We start from the raw sequence: 14,794 nt of genomic DNA on the forward strand, positions 1-14,794 counted from the left end.
GTTGGGGGGGGGTCCGTGCTGGGGTGGAGGTTGGGGAGGGGGTCCGTGCCGGGATGGAGGTTGGGGGTTGGGGGGGGGGGGTCCGTGCTGGGGTGGAGGTTGGGGAGGGGGTCCGTGCCGGGGTGGGTGATGGGAGGGCAAATGAGTTGGTCCACCTGGCCAGGTGCCAGCCTCCAACAGTTGGACCCATGCAGTCCATGCCACCTGGCTGGGGGGAGGAGGGGATATGGGCAATGATGACATGTCGTCGTTCCCCTCCCCCCCACCAGGCCGTCATGTGTTCAGACCATCCAGCGATGTTGGCCGCCGTGGTGGCAGCCGCTCATGCCTATGTTGCCCTGGAGGAGGAGGAGGAGGAGGAGGAGGAGGAGCGTGCCAGAGAGGCGGCGCAGGCTGCCGCAGAGGGGCAGGCGGCAGCCGCCCAGGCTGGAGGGACACCTGACCGACAGGACGAGGAGGGGGAGGAGGACGTCGCGGCCCCACGGCAACAGAGGCACCCGAGGGCGCCCCGTGTGTACCGGCCCCGGCAGTCATACCAGGACCTCACGGACCGGGAATGCAGGGGGAGACTCCGGATGAGCCGGGAAACCGTGGCACACATCTGCCACCTGCTGGCACACCTGTCACCGCGTGGCACTGGCGGGGGACACCCTCTCCCCGTGTCCGTCAAGGTTACGTTGGCCCTGAACTTTTATGCAACGGGGTCATTCCAGGCACCGAGTGGGGACCTGTCCGGCATATCGCAGACATCGGTGCATCGGTGCATCCGGGCAGTGACAGATGCCCTTTATGCCATGGCGCACCGCTACATCCGCTTCCCCGTGGACCGGGCCAGCCAAGATGCCCGGGCCGTGGGCTTCTCTGCCATTGCCGGGTTCCCCATGGTCCAGGGCGCGATCGATGGGATGCACGTCGCCGTGCGGCCACCTGCAGATAACAGGGCCGTGTTCACTAATAGGAAGGGGACCTATTCGATGAACGTACAGGTGGTCTGCGACCACCGCATGATGATCCTGCACGTCTGCGCCCGTCACCCAGGCAGTGTACACGACTCATTCGTGTTGTCGCGGTCATCCATCCCCGGCATGTACGAGGGACGCCATCCCCGGCTGAGGGGCTGGTTGCTGGGCGACAGGGGCTACCCATTGCGATCGTCCAGGTCTCTCCGTCTCCCGTGGTGTGCGAGGGGCATCCTGCGGGTGTCGCATGCTGGAGGGTGCAGGTCTCTCCGTCTCCCGTGGTCTCCGAGGGGCATCCTGCGGGCGTCGCATGCTGGAGGGTGCGGGTCTCTCCGTCTCCTGTGGTCTCCGAGGGGCATCCTGCGGGCGTCGCATGCTGGAGGGTGCGGGTCTCTCCGTCTCCTGTGGTCTCCGAGGGGCATCCTGCGGGCGGTCTGCATCTGCGGGGATGGGTGCCTGGACGTTTGGTCCTGCGATACACAATGAAGCATGCATGGTTAGACATCAGGCAGTGATCAGGTGATACGGGGGAGGGGGATATAGGGGAGGGGGGATATGGGGACGGGCTGTTGGTGGCTCACTTGCTCGTGGGGCCCCGACCTCTGCATCAGCAACCTCCCGGTCCTCAGGTCCGCCAGCCAGTTCCAGGGCCCTTTCCTCGTGTACGGTCAGTGGCCTCTCATCAGCGGGCCCTCCTCCAGTCCTCACATGCTCCCTATTGTTGTGTGCGCGCTTATCCTGGGGGGGGGGGGTGGTGGCAGGGGTAAAAGGCAACAGTGTTAGGCAGGTATATGAATGCACGCCATCGGTTGCGCGTGCATTGCAGAGGTTAAGGTTAGGGCTGGATTCACTTGGGGATATGGGGGAGGGGGGGATATGGGGGAGGGGGGGATATGGGGGATATGGGGGAGGGGGGATATGGGGGATATGGGGGAGGGGGGAATATGGGGGATATGGGGGAGGGGGGATATGGGGGATATGGGGGAGGGGGGGATATGGGGAGGGGGGATATGGGGGATATGGGGGAGGGGGGATATGGGGGAGGGGGGAATATGGGGGATATGGGGGAGGGGGGATATGGGGGATATGGGGGAGGGGGGGATATGGGGGATATGGGGAGGGGGGGATATGGGGGATATGGGGGAGGGGGGATATGGGGGAGGGGGGATATGGGGGATATGGGGAGGGGGGATATGGGGTAGGGGGGATATGGGGGATATGGGGAAGGGGGATATGGGGGATATGGGGGAGGGGGGAATATGGGGGAGGGGGGATATGGGGGAGGGGGGGATATGGGGGAGGGGGGATATGGGGGATATGGGATGGGGGATATGGGGGAGGGGGGAATATGGGGGATATGGGGGAGGGGGGATATGGGGATATGGGGAGGGGGGATATGGGGGAGGGGGGGATATGGGGGAGGGGGGGATTTGGGGGAGAGGGGATATGGGGGATATGGGGGAGGGGGGAATATGGGGAGGGGGGAATATGGGGGATATGGGGGAGGGGGGATATGGGGGATATGGGGGAGGGGGGATATGGAGGAGGGGGGATATGGGGGATATGGGGGAGGGGGGATATGGGGGAGGGGGGGATATGGGGGAGGGGGGGATATGGGGGAGGGGGTGATTTGGGGGAGAGGGGATATGGGGGATATGGGGGGGGCTCACCCTGACTGCTCTGACGAGGTCGTTCATCTTCTTGTGGCACTGGGTGCCTGTCCGTGGTGTCAGGGCCACAGCGGTGACGGCCTCTGCCACCTCCCTCCACAGACGCCGGCTGTGGCGTGGGGCAACTCTGCGGCCGTGCCCGGGATACAGGGCGTCCCTCCTCTGCTCCACCGCGTCCAGGAGCGCCTCCACATCGCGTGACTCGAACCTCGGGGCTGAGCGACGGCCAGCCATCCAGTCGGGTGTTGCGGTCGGGTGTTCCGGTCGGGTGGGGGGGAGCTGCGCGGCCTTATGAGCCGTCACGCCGTGCGGCGCGTATGACGCTGCACGGCGTGAACCACTGCGCAAGCGCGGATCCCGTTACGTCGCTGCTAGCCCATTTCGGGCCGCAGACTATCGGCCCATTTTTATGACGTGACGCAAGTGGGATTTGCGCCGTTTTTTGCGCCGATCGGCGGAGTTTCTGCCGATAACGGAGAATTTCGCCCAAGATCTCCGACTGAAGTTAATAAAAACATTTATTTGAGTTAATTGTGGACAATAAGCTTCTCTTTTCTTCAAGTAGTGCAATGAAATCGGTGATGAATGAGGAATTTCAGAAATCAGGGGCGGGATTCTGCGGGAATCGGCGGGGCGGAGGATCCCGGCGGGAAGGAGCGGTGTGAACCACTCCAGTGTCGGGCCGCCCCGAGGGTGCCGAATCCTCCGCACCGTCAGAGGCTAGGCCGGCGCCGGAGTGGTTTCCGCTGCGCCGGCCGGCGGGGAAGGGGCTTGGCGCCATGCCAACCGGCGCCAAAGGGCCTCCGCGGCTGGCGCAAGTTGGCGCATGCGCGGGAGCATCAGCGTGTGCTGGCGTCATCAGGAGGTGTTCATCTCCGCGCAGGCCTGCCCGCGGATCAGTGGGCCCCGATCGCGGGCCAGGCCACCGTGGGGGCACCTCCCGGGGGCAGATCCCCCCCCAAGGACCCCGGAGGCCGCCCGTGCAGCCAGGTCCTGCCGGCAAATACCTGGTGTAATATACACCAGAGGGACAGGCCGAAAATGGGCGGCCATTCAGCCCATCGCGGGCCGGAGAATCGCCGGGGGGGAGGGGCCTCTCCTAGCGGCCGCCGACTGGCGCGACGCAATTCCCGCCCCCACTAAATCCCCGGGACCGGAGATTTGGCAGCCGGCTGGGGTGGGATTCACAACGCCCCCCGGCGATTCTCCGGCCCGGCGGGGGTGGGATTCACAACGCCCCCCGGCGATTCTCCGGCCCGGCGGGGGTGGGATTCACAACGCCCCCCGGCGATTCTCCGGCCCGGCTGGGGTGGGATTCACAACGCCCCCCGGCGATTTTCCGGCCCGGCGGGGGTGGGATTCACAACGCCCCCCGGCGATTCTCCGGCCCGGTGGGGGGTTGGAGAATCCCGCCCATTGTAGGTATTTGGTGCAGTAAGAGTTAAAAGCCCGGGATAGTAATGTTTTTAAAGAATCTTGGGTTGAAGGATTTTGGGAGCCAGAGAGCAATTAAAACATCATAAAAAGCTTGGGCTAATGGAATGTTGTTTTGATTAAGGGGATTCCCTGTGGAGTTAAATAGATTTCAGATTGGTAGATTTATATACTTACTGGGAGGAGCCACAGTATCAGCAGTTTTCAGAAAAGCAGTGTTAGTTGAGTTTTAGATGGAGATGTAAGCAGAAGTCAAGCATCGCACTGTTCAGTTAAAAGATATGTCTGTAGATAGATTAGCAGTTTATTTTCAAGCAGTTTAGAAGAGTGTAGTTAGAGGTGAGCTGAAGCAGCTTCTGAATAATAATCTTTATTAGTGTCACAAGTAGGCTTACATTAACACTGCAATGTTAGTGTGAAAATCCCCTAGTCGCCACATTCCAGCACCTGTTCGGGCACAGAGTGAGAATTCAGAATGTCCAATTCACCTAATAGCATGTCTTTCGGGACTTGTGGGAGGAAATCCATGCAGACATGGGGAGAATGTGCAGACTCTGCACGGACAGTGACCCAAGTCGGGAATCGAACCTGGGACCCTGGCGCTGTGAAGCAACAGTGCTAACCACTGTGCTACCACTGCATGGGTCTGACAGGATTCAGATCTTTTCTTTAAAGCAGTGTCAAGCGATCTCTTTCTGTAAGAACATCTGTGTAAAGCAGGTATTGCTGAGTGCGAACTGTATTTAACAGTGGATTAAGAGCAGAGGTTTTTATTGTTGTTGTTTGAGTGAGAATAAAGATAAGGGTCATTGTGCCACTGTATTGAATATCTTGTTTCAGGGGTAATTATAAGTTATTTTCTGATGTGGGGCGGGATTCTCCGCACCTTTGGGGTGGCGCGATGCCGGACTGATTCGCACCGTTTCTGGCGCCGGTCGGCGGACATCGCGCCGATTGCGGAGAATCCCGCCCGTGATGTTCAAGATATTTTAATACTGTGTTGGTAATAAAGTTTGTTTCAATTTTCCATATCCCAATTTTGTGAAATCCCTCCTGGACTTTTCATAGAATTTACAGTGCAGAAGGAGGCCATTCGGCCCATTGAGTCTACACCGGCTCTTGGAAAGAGCACCCTACCCAAGGTCAACACCTCCACCCTATCCCCATAACCCAGTAACCCCACCCAACACTAAGGGCAATTTATCACGGCCAATCCACCTAACCTGCACATCTTTGGACTGTGGGAGGAAACCGGAGCACCTGGAGGAAACCCACGCAGACACGGGGAGGATGTGCAGACTCCGCACAGACAGTGACCCAAGCCGGAATCGAACCTGGGACCCTGGAGCTGTGAAGCAATTGTGCTATCCACAATGCTACCGTGCTGCCCTTTCCTCGCAATCTGACAAAATGACAATAAAATATTGGGGTTTCTGTCCAGGATCCTAGTCGCTGTTGGGGTCTGATAGATCAAACACACCAACCTAGAAATCTAACAAGGATTGACCAATACCTTTAAAACATACAAACAAGGGCAGCACGGTGGCGCAGTGGTTAGCACCGCTGCCTCACGGCGCCGAGGTCCCAGGTTCGAGCCCGGCTCTGGGTCACTGTCCGTGTGGAGTTTGCACATTCTCCCCGTGTCTGCGTGGGTTTCGCCCCCACAACCCAAAAGATGTGCAAGGTAGTTGGATTGGCCACGCTAAACTGCCCCATAATTGGAAAAAATGAATTGGGTACTCTAAATCTATAAATGAACCAAACAAACATCTGAATTAGGAACAGGAGGAGTCCACTCAGCTCCTTGAGACTACTCCACCATTAATAAGATCAAGCCTGATCTGATCAAGGCCTCAATTCCACATTCATGCCCACCCCAATAACCTTTGAACAGTTGTCCCAGAAGGGGGCGGTATGGTGGCACAGTGGTTAGCACTGCTGCCTCACAGCTCTAGGGTCCCAGGTTCAAGTCCGACCTCAGGTCACTGTCTCTGTGGAGTCTGCACGTTCTCCCTGTGTCTGTGTTGGTTTGCTCCGGATGCTCCGGTTTCCTCCCACAGTCCAAAGATGTTCAGGTTAGGTGGATTGACCATGCTAGACTGACCCTTAGTGTCCAAAAGGTTAGGTGGGGTTATTGGGTTACGGGGATAGGGTGGAGGTGTGGGCTTAAGTAGGGTGCTCTTTCCAAGGGTTGGTGAAGAGCCGGTGGGCCGAATGGCCTCTTTCTGCTCTGTAAATTCTGTGATTATATGATCCCAAAAAGTTGAATGCTCAAGAACAGGCCTCTTGCAAAAGCAAGTAGTTACCTATAATAACCTAAGCAGCAAAGTGTTCCTTCACTTGTACTGGGGGAAAAAATAGGTACATGAAACACTGAAAGGACAAACCCAGATGTTAAAGAGGAGTTAAAATTGCTGGTACATTTCATAGAATTATAGAATTTACAGTGCAGAAGGAGGACATTCGGCCAATCGAGTCTGCACCGGCTCTTGGAAAGAGCACTTCACTTAAGCCCACACCTCCACCCTATCCATGTAACCCAGTAACCCCCACCTAACATTTTTGGACACTAAGGGCAATTTAACATGGCCAATCCACCTAACCTGCACATCTTTGGACTGTGGGAGGAAACCGGAGCAGCCGGAGAAAACCCACGCAGACACGGGGAGAACGCGCAGACTCCTAAATGAATATTTTTTGTCAGTATTCACACAGGAAAAAGACAATGCTGTCGAGGAGAATACTGAGATTCAGGCTACTAGACTAGAAGGGCTTGAGGTTCATAAGGAGGAGGTGTTAGCAATTCTGGAAAGTGTGAAAATAGATAAGTCACCTGGGCCGGATGGGATTTATCCTAGGATTCTCTGGGAAGCTAGGGAGGAGATTGCAGAGCCTTTGGCCTTGATCTTTAAGTCATCTTTGTCTACAGGAATAGTGCCAGAAGACTGGAGGATAGCAAATGCTGTCCCCTTGTTCAAGAAGGGGAGTAGAGACAACCCCGGTAACTATAGACCAGTGAGCCTTACTTCTGTTGTGGGCAAAATCTTGGAAAGGTTTAAAAGAGATAGGATGTATAATCATCTGGAAAGGAATAATTTGATTAGAGATAGTCAACATGGTTTTGTGAAGGGTAGGTCGTGCCTCACAAACCTTATAGAGTTCTTTGAGAAGGTGACCAAACAGGTGGATGAGGGTAAAGCAGTTGATGTGGTGTGTATGGATTTCAGTAAAGCATTTGATAAGGTTCCCCATTGTGGGCTACTGCAGAAAATACGGAGGCATGGGATTCAGGGTGATTTAGCAGTTTGGATCAGAAATTGGCTAGCTGGAAGAAGACAAAGGTTGGTGGTTGATGGGAAATGTTCAGACTGGAGTCCAGTTACTAGTGGTGTACCAGAAGGATCTGTTTTGGGGCCACTGCTGTTTGTCATTTTTATAAATGACCTGGAGGAGGGCGTAGAAGGATGGGTGAGTAAATTTGCAGATGACACTAAAGTCGGTGGAGTTGTGGACAGTGCGGAAGGATGTTACAAGTTACAGAGGGACATAGATAAGCTGCAGCACTGGGCTGAGAGGTGGCAAATGGAGTTTAATGCAGAAAAGTGTGAGGTGATTCATTTTGGAAGGAATAACAGGAAGACAGAGTACTGGGCTAATGGTAAGATTCTTGGCAGTGTGGATGAGCAGAGAGATCTCGGTGTCCATGTACATAGATCCCTGAAAGTTGCCACCCAGGTTGAGAGGGTTGTTAAGAAGGCGTACGGTGTGTCAGCTTTTATTGGTAGAGGGATTGGGTTTCGGAGCCATGAGGTCATGTTACATAGAACATAGAACAATACAGCGCAGTACAGGCCCTTCGGCCCACGATGTTGCACCGAAACAAAAGCCATCTAACCTACACTATGCCATTATCATCCATATGCTTATCCAATAAACTTTTAAATGCCCTCAATGTTGGCGAGTTCACTACTGTAGCAGGTAGGGCATTCCACGGCCTCACTACTCTTTGCGTAAAGAACCTACCTCTGACCTCTGTCCTATATCTATTACCCCTCAGTTTAAAGTTATGTCCCCTCGTGCCAGCCATTTCCATCCGCGGGAGAAGGCTCTCACTGTCCACCCTATCCAACCCCCCTGTTGCAGCTATACAACACTCTGGTGCGGCCGCATTTGGAGTATTGCGTGCAATTGTGGTCGCCGCATTATAGGAAGGATGTGGAAGCATTGGAAATTGTGCAGAGGAGATTTACCAGAATGTTGCCTGGTATGGAGGGAAGATCTTATGAGGAAAGGCTGAGGGACTTGAGGCTGTTTTCGTTAGAGAGAAGAAGGTTAAGAGGTGACTTAATTGAGGCATACAAGATGATCAGAGGATTGGATAGGGTGGACAGTGAGAGCCTTTTTCCTCGGATGGTGATGTCTAGCACGAGGGGACATAGCTTTAAATTGAGGGGAGATAGATACAAGACAGATGTCAGAGGTAGGTTCTTTACTCAGAGAGTAGTAAGGGTGTGGAATGCCCTGCCTGCAACAGTCGTGGACTCGCCAACACTAAGGACATTCAAATGGTCATTGGATAGACATATGGACGATAAGGGAATAGTGTAGATGGGCTTTAGAGTGGTTTCACAGGTCGGTGCAACATCGAGGGCCGAAGGGCCTGTACTGCGCTGTAATGTTCTATGTTCTATGTCCGCACAGACTGTCACCGAAGACGGGAATCGAACCCGCTGTGCTACTGTGCCACCCCTGGTCAGTTCAGGACGAGGGATAATCCATCTAGTGTCTAGTGACTCACATTGATAACTACTTATGTGGGCGTCAGATGAGGACAGGATAATGCTACTTTCCTCCCTCAATTGTTAAAGGTGTCTCAACACACTAGATTTGAAAGTTTGGGCCCACAGATCACAGTCCTCGAATAAATCACTGCATTTTAAGGAGGAGAGAAATAAATAACGTGTTTATGGGGGAGGGGTTGTGGAGGGTGGGAACAGACACCTTCAGTTTTATCTGAGCTATTGAATCTTGCAAGACAGGTTACCATAGCAACATTGTTTTTGAAAAAATTATGCAAGACAGGTTACCATAGCAACATTGTTTCTTAAAAAATTATTCAAAACAAGTAAGTAGTGTATTTGGGGAAAAGAACTCAGAGCATTCCAAATCGATATTCTTTGAGATTGCGATTTCTTTCTGGGCGGGAGAACATGTAAATGAGGGTCACTGTTTCTGCTGAGCCCATAAGTCTTGCTTCAGGAACCTGGTACAGGAATTCTGAGACTTCACACTGTTGCTGAGGTAGGAGGGGAATTCCAGCTGTTTGCCAACATTTTAAATAGGGAGCTGTTCACTCAGAACATCTGCCTGAGCCAGTGTTGTTAAATGAGGCAGTGAAACTCTGGCGGAGAAAGGTGATGCTGAGGTTAGGGTTAGGGTAAAACTGCACTATAATATCTATGATCTATGAATTATACAATTCCCCTATTGACTCACAACTGAAAATAACTAATTAAACAAAGCATTCAGATTAAATTTATAATCACACACCAATCACCCTCTTTGCTGTACCATCCAGAGAATAAGCTGCAATGAGGACCAGGCAAAACCCCACCTGAAAATAACTAGCCGCAGTCCACAACGCATCTCATTTGATTTGATTTATTGTCATATGTACCGAAGTACAGTGAAAATTATTTTTTTGCAGCCAAGGGAATGTACACAGTACGTACATAGAAGACAATAGAACATAGAACATAGAAAATACAGCACAGAACAGGCCCTTCGGCCCACGATGTTGTGCCAAACTTTTGTCCTAGATTAAGAACAAATTAATCTACACCCCATCATTCTACCGTAATCCATGTACCTATCCAATAGCCGCTTGAAGGGCCCGAATGTTTCCGACTCAACTACTTCCACAGGCAGTGCATTCCATGCCCCCACTACTCTCTGAGTAAAGAGAGTCTGACATCCCCCCTATATCTTCCACCATTCACCTTAAATCTAGGTTACCTTGTAATGATTTGTTCTACCTGGGGAAAAAGTCTCTGACTGTCTACTCTATCTATCCCCTGATCATCTTATAAACCTCTATCAAGTCTCCCCTCATCCTTCTCCGTTCTAAAGAGAAAAGGCCTAGCACCCTCAACCTTTCCTCGTTTTCCATTCCAGGCAACACCCTTGTAAATCTCCTTTGCACCTTTTCCAAAGCTTCCACATCCTTCCTAAAATGAGGTGACCAGAACTGCACACAGTACTCCAAATGTGGCCTTACCAAGGTTTTGTACAGCTGCATCATCATCTCACGGCTCTTACATTCAATCCCTCTGTAAATGAACGCTAGCACACCATAGGCCTTCTTCACAGCTCTATCCACTTTAGTGGCAACTTTCAAAGATCTATGAACATAGACCCCAAGATCTCTCTGCTCCTCCACATTCCCAAGAACTCTACCGTTAACCTTGTATTCCGCATTCATATTTGTCCTTCCAAAATGGACAACCTCACACTTTTCAGGGTTAAACTCCATCTGCCACTTCTCAGCCCAGCTCTGCATCCTATCTATGTCTCTTTGCAGCTGACAACAGCCCTCCTCACGATCCACAACACCACCAACCTTCGTATTGTCTGCAACTTTACTGACCCACCCTTCAAGTCATTAATGAAAATCACAAACATCAGAGGACACAGAACTGATCCCTGCGGTACGCCACTGGTAACTGGGCTCCAGGCTGAATATTTGTCATCCACCACCACTCTCTGACTTCTATCGGTTAGCCAGTTCGTTATCCAACTGGCCAAATTTCCCACTATCCCATGCCTCCTTATTTTCTGCAAAGGGGCTGTTTAGCACAGGGCTAAATCGCTGGCTTTGAAAGCAGACCAAGGCAGGCCAGCAGCATGGTTCAATTCCCGTAACAGCCTCCCCGAACAGGCATCATAATGTGGCGACTAGGGACTTTTCACAGTAACTTCATTGAAGCCTACTTGTGACAATAAGCGATTTTCATTTCATAAGCCTACCATGGAGAACCTTATCAAATGCCTTACTAAAATCCATGTACACTACATCCACTGCTTTACCTTCATCCACGTGCTTGGTCATCTCCTCAAAGAATTCAATAAGACTTGTAAGGCACGATCCACCCCTCATAAATCCGTGCTGACTATCCCTAATCAAGCAGTATCTTTCCAGATGCTCAGAAATCCTATCCCTCAGTACCCTTTCCATTACTTTGCCTACCACCGAAGTAAGACTAACTGGCCTGTAATTCCCAGGGTTATCCCTATTCCCTTTTTTGAACAGGGGCACGACATTCACCACTCTCCAATCTCCTGTTGACGGTGAGGACGAAAAGATAATTGCCAACGGCTCTGCAATTTCATCTCTTGCTTCCCACAGAATCCTTGGATATATCCCGTCAGGCCCGGGGGACTTGTCTATCCCCAAGTTTTTCAAAATGCCCAACACATCTTCCTTCCTAACAAGTATTTCCTTGAGCTTACCAGTCTGTTTCACACTGTCCTCTCCAACAATATGGCCCCTCTCATTCGTAAATACTGAAGAAAAGTACTCGTTGAAGACCTCTCCTATCTCTTCAGCCTCAATACACAATCTCCCGCTACTGTCCTTGATCGGACCTACCCTCGAATAATCGACAAAGTACATTGACAATGGTACATCGACAAACAGTGATTGGTTAGAGTGCAGAACAAGGGGCCAAACAAAGTAAATACATGAGCAAGGGACAATTCAGCAAAGACAATTGGTTATATAGTTTGTGGGGCATCACTCCACATTGAGCATGGGACAAGCGAGGAGCCTGGTTCCAGGTTTACCTCAGCAGAAACAGGGATTGAAGCCACATTGTTGGCATCATTCTGACCCTCACACCAAACCACACAAACCATTTAGCCAACTGAGCTGAGCTGTCCCGAACAAGGCATAGGTTGTGACATTCTTCGGTACAGCACAATGTGGGAAGGAAGCATCTAATATTGCACAAGGAAGGAATATCAGAAATTAGTTGGTCACGCTGTGAATCTCTCATTTGCCAAGGTTCAAACATATCCACTACAGAGCCCGCTGGTTTTGTCTGCCTGTTTTTGCATAATGTGCCTGACACACTGATTATACTGGAGAAAGAATCCTCTGAACTTGTCCATATCTGATCCAGATTCTCCATTGACTGTGATCTCTGCCTAGTTAAAGCCTTTGACCATTTTAATGGTGTAGTTTGCAGCTGATCAACAATTACAACACAACACACACACCCCGCCCTCCCCTCCACCCCCGTCAGCAGTAGATAGCAACATGGCATTTCTGTTACAGATGCTAACTTTAAAGAAAACTCTGAAATGAAATGAACCCGACCAGAACAATGATGATGTACTGGGTTTATTCCTTATGACAGCAGTGAAGCCAGAACAGGTTGTGCCTTACTGACCACAGCAACAGCTATTTTGCTGTGAGACCTCAGCTCTAAGTCACCAAATGGGTGAGAATGTTTTCACTTCTACAGTGCACTGTACTGACAACATTTTCCAAAAGCTTCCTGGCAGTGTGTCTGTTGACATCACAAATGGGAAAATTGTGGGAGTGCTTCACACTGTGAATGCAAATGTTGAAAATGACATCTCTCTGAAAGAAACTGAAGCATGTGCAATATTCAAAATGAACTGTATTCATTGTGCTGGAATCAACAGCGTACCTGGGCTTCTGATGAGCTTTGTCATGTGTTCAGAAATGGACTCATTCATGGTCTGTCAGTTCACTGAGAATTCCAACACAATGGCACTATCATGGAAACCTGCTTCCTTTGACGACCTGTCTTGCCACTTCTTCCAAAGAAAGTAGGCAACTTAAAGCATTAACTATTATCAGGTTGTTCTCGAGTCCTCTTGGTGGCCAATCCAGAGACCATTTCCAGAGACATGGGCAGAGTTCTCTGGCCCCTCCCACTGGCAGGATTTTCCAGTCCATCCCCACCACAACAGGGCTGTGAAATTCCATCCTTGGAAATGGGTTTCCTGTCAGATCTCTGTGCAGTTAGTGGATTGCCCACAGAGATTTCAATGAGATTAGAGAAAATACATGCTGAATTAAAGTAAAGTGGATGTGTCCTAAATAAAAAGAGGATCAATTGGAAGCTAAATCCTTGTGTGCTATGGGACTGACAACGTGAAGATAAACAAGATGAATTTTGAAAAATAATTTTCCGAGGATTACAATTTCATATCCACTGAACTTTCTCTCATCCTCACTGTAATAACAAACACTCTTCATCCACCTGAAGAACTGCAACAGGTTGGAATACCTGTGGAAAAATGCCAGCTGAATAGACAATATCCAAATTGCAAACAATAAGCAATTTCTTCAAATCATTTGCTTTTATGTAATCCCCACAAAGACTACATATAAATATTTTGGAGGGCAGCCCAGCCCATCAGTGAGGTGCTGATGTCCTGGTTTCACCTGCCTGTGTTTCTGTCTGCAGGGAACATTGCCGCATTCCATTAATCCCCATCAAACTGTCACCTTCAGTCTGATATAGATTATAATGCTTGTAAATGACAAGGAGGCAGAAACAATGCAACCCCTCAGCATCGCACCCACACCCGCCCACACACACAGGAACACATCGCTCAAAGTCCTGCCTCTGACATTCAATATTCAGCAGCAATAAACATGCGTGTGTAACCCACCAGCAGTAAAACAATCATATCTCCCACCCCAAATCATTTCAGAAATCACACAGCTTCCTGCATTCTCTCAGAAGCAGCGTTAATCTCTTCCAGCAAATATCATTCCAGAGCAAAACAGAAACCCACTCAAATCAAACAATCTCAGTGAAAACATTGCATATTATGCAGTGCAATAAATTAGATTACAGGGCACATGTTTCATATAAACTCTTAATAATATGTACAGTAAGGTTTAAAAAACTCCAAAGCAAATAAATTGGATTGACATTCAGCAGCAGACATGCACAATAACCAAATAATTCCCCGGCTCATGACCTGTGATGCTGAAAGACTGTCTCATGTTTCTCTGTTGTTTTCATTCCTCACCTTGTCTGCACTACAGCCGTGTCCCTCTGCCGTCAATGAATTGAAAAGGAGAATGTGCTGGGACCCTGCCGTGCACCTCTCTCTTACACACAGTTTGCTGTCTCTCTCTCTCTCTCCCAACCCCAGTGCAAACTGGGAGCCTGCACTGACTTCCCCTCCCTTTCAACCTATTGGCCAATTGCAACATGAACTGGATTAAATTATGCTTCCCTCCCTGTACTAGACAAACATGTAATACTCAGAAAACAACCTGGGCCATTTGCTTGAGTCTCACTAGCAATCATTTAACAGTTGGAAGCAAAACATAAAAACATGATCTTCTCCCTCCCTGTCCTGCAGCTGAGGTGACCCTTTTGGAAAGTCAGACCTACTATCATTTTCTATGCAATGATAATCGCTGTTAAAAATACAAGATTTATTATAGACTTTTTCATCTTATGTTCTCTGTTTTTTCCCGGTGACTCATCCTCCCTCCATCTCCCTCCCACCCATTGTTCTCCTGCTTTGAAATTACTACCTGCTGCACAGCACAGACCAGCTGTATTTTGCCTCATTCTTCAATAACGTTACTTTCAACCCTTTTTTTGAGCATTTTAAGAATTCATCCTCTGCGTTATGCTGTAGCCTAATGTTTGCTGCTGCAGAATTTGATGTTGT

The 14,794-nt window shown here is 50.4% G+C and overlaps 1 protein-coding gene across 1 annotated transcript in view; it reads right to left on the reverse strand.

The window, feature by feature from the left end:
- Positions 1 to 14,249, reverse strand: part of LOC140396596 (synapsin-3-like) — a 749,989-nt gene extending 735,740 nt beyond the window's left edge. Inside the window, exon 1 of the mRNA XM_072485394.1 lies at positions 14,138 to 14,249. The gene's annotated coding sequence lies outside the window, so the exon portion shown is untranslated. The remainder of the gene's footprint in view (positions 1 to 14,137) is intronic.
- Between the last annotated feature and the right edge of the window lie 545 nt (positions 14,250 to 14,794).

This window comes from Scyliorhinus torazame, chromosome 19 (assembly GCF_047496885.1).
Source record: "Scyliorhinus torazame isolate Kashiwa2021f chromosome 19, sScyTor2.1, whole genome shotgun sequence".
Taxonomy (NCBI): domain Eukaryota; kingdom Metazoa; phylum Chordata; class Chondrichthyes; order Carcharhiniformes; family Scyliorhinidae; genus Scyliorhinus; species Scyliorhinus torazame.